We start from the raw sequence: 7724 nt of genomic DNA on the forward strand, positions 1-7724 counted from the left end.
ATTATAGTGCAGCTGGACAGCACTGGTATACAGTTGGACTGCACTGGTGCAGCTTCGGATTATTATAGTGCAGCTGGACAGCACTGGATGTGCATTATTCAGCTGAACAGAACTGGTGGGTCATTATAGTTTAGATGGACAGAGCTGGTGGTTCATTATAGTTTAGATGGACAAAGCCGGTGGTCCATTATAGTTTAGCTGGACAGAGCTGGTGGTTCATTATAGTTTAGATGGACAGATCTGGTGGTTCATTATAGTTTAGATGGACAGAGCTGGTGGTTCATTATAGTTTAGATGGACCGGTGGTTCATTATAGTTTAGCTGGACAGAGCTGGTTGTCCATTATAGTGCAGCTGGACAGAGCCGGTAGTTCATTATAGTTTAGATGGACAAAGCCGGGGGTCCATTATAGTTTAGCTGGACAGAGCTGGTGGTCCATTATAGTGCAGCTGGACAGATCTGGTGGTTCATTATAGTTTAGATGGACAAAGCCAGTGGTTCATTATAGTTTAGCTGGACAGAGTTGGTGGTTCATTATAGTTTAGCTGGACAGAGCTGGTGGTCCATTATAGTGCAGCTGGACAGAGCCGGTAGTTCATTATAGTTTAGCTGGACAGAGCTGGTGGTCCATTATAGTGCAGCTGGACAGATCTGGTGGTTCATTATAGTTTAGATGGACAAAGCCAGTGGTTCATTATAGTTTAGCTGGACAGAGCTGGTGGTCCATTATAGTGCAGCTCGACAGAGCCAGTGGTTCATTATAGTTTAGCTGGACAGAGCTGGTGGTTCATTATAGTTTAGATGGACAGATCTGGTGGTTCATTATAGTTTAGATGGACAGAGCTGGTGGTTCATTATAGTTTAGATGGACAGAGCTGGTGGTCCATTATAGTGCAGCTGGACAGATCTGGTGGTTCATTATAGTTTAGATGGACAAAACCGGTGGTTCATTATAGTTTAGCTGGACAGAGCTGGTGGTCCATTATAGTGCAGCTGGACAGAGCCGGTGGTTCATTATAGTTTAGCTGGACAGAGCTGGTGGGTCATTATAGTGCAGCTGGACAGAGCTGGTGGTCCATTATAATGCAGATGGACAGCACTGGTTCTTCATTATAGTGAGGCTAGACAGCACTGGTTGTGCATTATATTGCAGCTGGACAGCACTGGTGGATTATTATATTGCAGCTGGACACCACTGGTTGTTCATCATAGTGCAGCTGGACAGCACTGAATGTTCATCATAGTGCAGCTGGACAGCACTTGCAGATTATTATAGTGCAGCTGGACACCACTGGTTGTTCATTATAGTGCAGCTGGACAGCAGATTATTATAGTGCAGCTGGACAGCACTGGATGTTCATTATAGTGCAGCTGGACAGCACTGGGTGTACATTGTAGTGCAGCTGAACAGCGGATTATTATAGTGCAGCTGGACAGCACTGGATGTTCATTATAGTGCAGCTGGACTGCACTGGGTGTACATTGTAGTGCAGCTGAACAGCGGATTATTATAGTGCAGCTGGACAGCACTGGATGTTCAGTATAGTGCAGTTGGACTGCACTGGGTGTACATTGTAGTGCAGCTGAACAGCGGATTATTATAGTGCAGCTGGACAGCACTGGATGTGCATTATAGTGCAGCTGAACAGAACTGGTGGGTCATTATAGTTTAGATGGACATATCTGGTGGTTCATTATAGTTTAGATGGACAGAGCTGGTGGTTCATTATAGTTTAGATGGACAAAGCCGGTGGTCCATTATAGTTTAGCTGGACAGAGCTGGTGGTTCATTATAGTTTAGATGGACAGATCTGGTGGTTCATTATAGTTTAGCTGGACAGAGCTGGTGGTTCATTATAGTTTAGCTGGACAGAGCTGGTGTTTCATTATAGTTTAGCTGAACAGAGCTGGTGGTTCATTATAGTTTAGCTGGACAGAGCTGGTTGTCCATTATAGTGCAGCTGGACAGAGCCGGTAGTTCATTATAGTTTAGATGGACAAAGCCGGGGGTCCATTATAGTTTAGCTGGACAGAGTTGGTGGTTCATTATAGTTTAGCTGGACAGAGCTGGTGGTCCATTATAGTGCAGCTGGACAAAGCCGGTGGTTCATTATAGTTTAGCTGGACAGAGCTGGTGGTCCATTATAGTGCAGCTGGACAGAGCCGGTAGTTCATTATAGTTTAGCTGGACAGAGCTGGTGGTCCATTATAGTGCAGCTGGACAGATCTGGTGGTTCATTATAGTTTAGATGGACAAAGCCAGTAGTTCATTATAGTTTAGCTGGACAGAGCTGGTGGTCCATTATAGTTTAGATGGACAGAGCTGGTGGTTCATTATAGTTTAGCTGGACAGAGCTGGTGGTTCATTATAGTTTAGATGGACAGATCTGGTGGTTCATTATAGTTTAGCTGGACAGAGCTGGTGGTTCATTATAGTTTAGATGGACAGAGCTGGTGGTTCATTATATTTTAGATGGACAGATCTGGTGGTTCATTATAGTTTAGATGGACAGATCTGGTGGTTCATTATAGTTTAGATGGACAAAGCCGGTGGTCCATTATAGTTTAGCTGGACAGAGCTGGTGGTCCATTATAGTTTAGCTGGACAGATCTGGTGGTTCATTATAGTTTAGCTGGACAGAGCTGTTGGTTCATTATAGTTTAGATCAGGGTGCTGGACAGAAGCCCTGGTGGTTCATTATAGTTTAGATGGAAAAAACATAAAAGACATGGAATTAATATTTGGTTCGCTGCAATTCATGGATTATCCGCTGGCACTCTTTCCATCAGAGCTGGTGGTCATTACAGAGTGCAGCTGGACAGAGCCATCTGTGGTTCATTAATAGTTTAGCTGGACACCCTCATTAGCCAAAATGTTCATTAAACGGTTTAGATGGAGTGTAGAATTTTCAAAGAAAAAATGGACCACGTCCTATTTATTTACAGAGATGCACGGAAAACCTTCGTGCTGGTGGTTCATTGTATTGAAGGAATATAATATTTACCTGCATGGACGGCTTGCAAGGCTGAGAAGAGATAAGATTGGTTCATTGCTGGCGGGTCTGCTGGAAACAGCAGTCATTATCCAGTGCAGCTGGACGGTAAAAGCCAGCTACCTAAGAAATGCATTCATTATACGGTGACTTTGTTAAACGATGCATGATGAAGGCGGCTGAATTATGTTTAGCTGGACAAGCTTTTCATTATAGTTTAGCTGGACAGATTTAGACAGTCTGAAACAGTGGTCAAGTCATTTATGCATTTTTAGCTGGACACTGACATCACAGACGTGGCCCAACTGGCCATATTTATTCGACAGAGTTGATGAGACATTGATGGACTGAGCTGAAGAGTTTCTTGAGTTGGTGCCAATGATGGACACCACAACAGCCGGTGGACATTTTCGGTTTGCTGCTGGACAGAGCTGGTGGTTCAGCCTTAGACGGCGCGCCATCCATGGTCGGAAAGAAAGCAGGTGTCGACAAAGTTCAAAGACAAAGTACAAGCTTAATGGTGTTTCTGGACATTTCACTGTATTTTGCACCAGGAGGCATTGTGTTGGTCGCTGAAAATGGACCACGCATGGAGGTGGTTGTTCATTAAATTTCATGGACAGAGGTCTGAACCATCGTCAGTTTGACAAACTTCTCAGCGACAGCAACATTACCCACAGCCTGCCATACCACACTGAAGTGAGATGGTTAAGCCGAGGCGCTGTGCTGAGGCATTTCTTTATCTACGAGAGGAAATCGGACAGTTCATGGAGAAAAAGGAAAATCGGTGTTGGAATTACAATCTCAGGAATGGCTACGGGACCTTGCATTCTTGGTTGATATTACTGAACACTTGAACAATCTGAACAAAATGTTGCAAGCTGGTTGTCACACAGTTTTCTGACAACATACATGCATTTAAGTTGAAGCTGACTTTGTGGGAGATGCAACTGGCAAATGGCAACCCTGCTCATTTCCCCTGTCTGAGAGATGTGTGTGTGACCAGACCTGATGCGGACATGAAAGCGGTACAAAGACAAAATTGCAGGACTACTGCGGGAGTTTGAGAAACGTTTTCAGGTATTTGGTGAACTTGAGACAGAATTTTCAGTTTTTCGCTCACCTTTCACAGTTAAAGCTTCTGATCTGCCGGCGAAATTCAGCTAGAGATAATTGATTTGCAGTGTGATGCAGATTTGAAGGGCAAATTTGCCTCTGTAGGTCTGGACAGATTTTATCAGTATCTACTACCAGGGTACCCCAAATTAACAGCCCTGGCTGCTAAAATTTTGTGCATGTTTGGGACAACCTACCTTTGTGAACAAATTTTCTCAGTGATGAATATCAATAAAACAAAAATGCGTTCAAGGCTCACAAACAAGCACTTAAATGACATTCTGAAAGTGACAGCTAGTCAGGACATGACACCTGGTGTTGATGCACTTGTACAGGCCAAAAGATGCCAAGTTTCAGGAACAAATACAAGTCCAGACTAGACTAACACCTTTAAAATGCTGCCTTAGATACTGTTTGCATTGAAAGAATACAGCTCTGTGAAGATGAATCCTTACTGTGGTGATTTAAAAAATGTGCACTTTAATGTTAGTCAGCAGCTTCAAAACAAAAGTTGTGTGATGGAATTCTACTGTTCATACAACTTTAAATTTTCAATTTCGTGGAGCAGTGTAGCAGAGTATGGTATAATTTTAATGGTCCGGCCCACTTGACATCTCCCTAGGCCGTATGTGGCCCACGATGCGAAATGAGTTTGACACCCCTGGTTTAGATGGACAGATCTGGTGGTTCATTATAGTTTAGATGGACAGAGCTGGTGGTTCATTATATTTTAGATGGACAGATCTGGTGGTTCATTATAGTTTAGATGGACAGATCTGGTGGTTCATTATAGTTTAGATGGACAAAGCCGGTGGTCCATTATAGTTTAGCTGGACAGAGCTGGTGGTTCATTATAGTTTAGCTGGACAGATCTGGTGGTTCATTATAGTTTAGATGGACAGAGCTGGTGGTTCATTATAGTTTAGCTGGACAGAGCTGGTGGTCCATTATAGTGCACCTGGACAGAGCCGGTGGTTCATTATAGTTTAGCTGGACAGAGCTGGTGGTCCATTATAGTGCAGTTGGGCAGATCTGGTGGTTCATTATAGTTTAGATGGACAAAGCCAGTGGTTCATTATAGTTTAGCTGGACAGAGCTGGTGGTCCATTATAGTGCAGCTGGACAGAGCCAGTGGTTCATTATAGTTTAGCTGGACAGAGCTGGTGGTTCATTATAGTTTAGATGGACAGATCTGGTGGTTCATTATAGTTTAGCTGGACAGAGCTGGTGGTTCATTATAGTTTAGATGGACAGAGCTGGTGGTTCATTATATTTTAGATGGACAGATCTGGTGGTTCATTATAGTTTAGATGGACAGATCTGGTGGTTCATTATAGTTTAGATGGACAAAGCCGGTGGTCCATTATAGTTTAGCTGGATAGAGCTGGTGGTCCATTATAGTTTAGCTGGACAGATCTGGTGGTTCATTATAGTTTAGCTGGACAGAGCTGGTGGTTCATTATATTTTAGATGGACAGATCTGGTGGTTCATTATAGTTTAGATGGACAGAGCTGGTGGTTCATTATAGTTTAGATGGACAAAGCCGGTGGTCCATTATAGTTTAGCTGGACAGAGTTGGTGGTTCATTATAGTTTAGCTGGACAGAGCTGGTGGTCCATTATAGTGCAGCTGGACAGATCTGGTGGTTCATTATAGTTTAGATGGACAAAGCCAGTGGTTCATTATAGTTTAGCTGGACAGAGCTGGTGGTCCATTATAGTGCAGCTGGACAGAGCCAGTGGTTCATTATAGTTTAGCTGGACAGAGCTGGTGGTTCATTATATTTTAGATGGACAGATCTGGTGGTTCATTATAGTTTAGATGGACAGATCTGGTGGTTCATTATAGTTTAGCTGGACAGAGCTGGTGGTCCATTATAGTGCAGCTGGACAGAGCCAGTGGTTCATTATAGTTTAGCTGGACAGAGCTGGTGGTTCATTATAGTTTAGATGGACAGATCTGGTGGTTCATTATAGTTTAGCTGGACAGAGCTGGTGGTTCATTATAGTTTAGATGGACAGATCTGGTGGTTCATTATAGTTTAGATGGACAGAGCTTGTGGTTCATTATATTTTAGATGGACAGATCTGGTCGTTCATTATAGTTTAGATGGACAGATCTGGTGGTTCATTATAGTTTAGATGGACAAAGCCGGTGGTCCATTATAGTTTAGCTGGACAGAGCTGGTGGTCCATTATAGTTTAGCTGGACAGATCTGGTGGTTCATTATAGTTTAGATGGACAGAGCTGGTGGTTCATTATAGTTTAGCTGGACAGAGCTGGTGGGTCATTATAGTGCAGCTGGACAGAGCTGGTGGTCCATTATAATGCAGATGGACAGCACTGGCTCTTCATTATAGTGCAGCTAGACAGCAATGGTTTTGCATTATATTGCAGCTGGACAGCACTGGTGGATTATTATATTGCAGCTGGACACCACTGGTTGTTCATCATAGTGCAGCTGGACAGCACTGAATGTTCATCATAGTGCAGCTGGACAGCACTTGCAGATTATTATAGTGCAGCTGGACACCACTGGTTGTTCATTATAGTGCAGCTGGACAGCACTGGATGTACATTGTAGTGCGGCTGAACAGCGGATTATTATAGTGCAGCTGGACAGCACTGGATGTGCATTATAGTGCAGCTGAACAGAACTGGTGGGTCATTATAGTTTAGCTGGACAGAGCTGGTGGTCCATTATAGTTTAGCTGGACAGAGCTGGTGGTTCATTATAGTTTAGCTGGACAGAGCTGGTGGTCCATTATAGTGCAGCTGGACAGAGCCGGTGGTTCATTATAGTTTAGCTGGACAGATCAGGTGGTTCATTATAGTTTTGCTGGACAGAGCTGGTGGTTCATTATAGTTTAGCTGGACAGAGCTGGTGGTTCATTATAGTTTAGATGGACAGATCTGGTGGTTCATTATAGTTTAGTTGGACAGAGCTGGTGGTTCATTATAGTTTAGATGGACAGATCTGGTGGTTCATTATAGTTTAGCTGGACAGAGCTGGTGGTTCATTATAGTTTAGATGGACAGAGCTGGTGGTTCATTATAGTTTAGATGGACAGAGCTGGTGGTTCATTATAGTTTAGCTGAACAGAGCTGGTGGTCCATTATAGTGCAGCTGGACAGAGCCAGTGGTTCATTATAGTTTAGCTGGACAGAGCTGGTGGTTCATTATAGTTTAGATGGACAGATCTGGTGGTTCATTATAGTTTAGCTGGACAGAGCTGGTGGTTCATTATAGTTTAGATGGACAGAGCTGGTGGTTCATTATAGTTTAGATGGACAGAGCTGGTGGTTCATTATAGTTTAGCTGAACAGAGCTGGTGGTCCATTATAGTGCAGCTGGACAGATCTGGTGGTTCATTATAGTTTAGATGGACAAAGCCGGTGGTTCATTATAGTTTAGCTGGACAGAGCTGGTGGTCCATTATAGTGCAGCTGGACAGAGCCAGTGGTTCATTATAGTTTAGCTGGACAGAGCTGGTGGTCCATTATAGTGCAGCTGGACAAAGCCGGTGGTCCATTATAGTTTAGCTGGACAGAGCTGGTGGTTCATTATAGTTTAGCTGAACAGAGTTGGTGGTTCATTATAGTTTAGCTGGACA

The sequence above is a fragment of the Oncorhynchus nerka genome, linkage group LG28 (genome assembly GCF_034236695.1).
Source record: "Oncorhynchus nerka isolate Pitt River linkage group LG28, Oner_Uvic_2.0, whole genome shotgun sequence".
In the NCBI taxonomy this organism is placed as follows: domain Eukaryota; kingdom Metazoa; phylum Chordata; class Actinopteri; order Salmoniformes; family Salmonidae; genus Oncorhynchus; species Oncorhynchus nerka.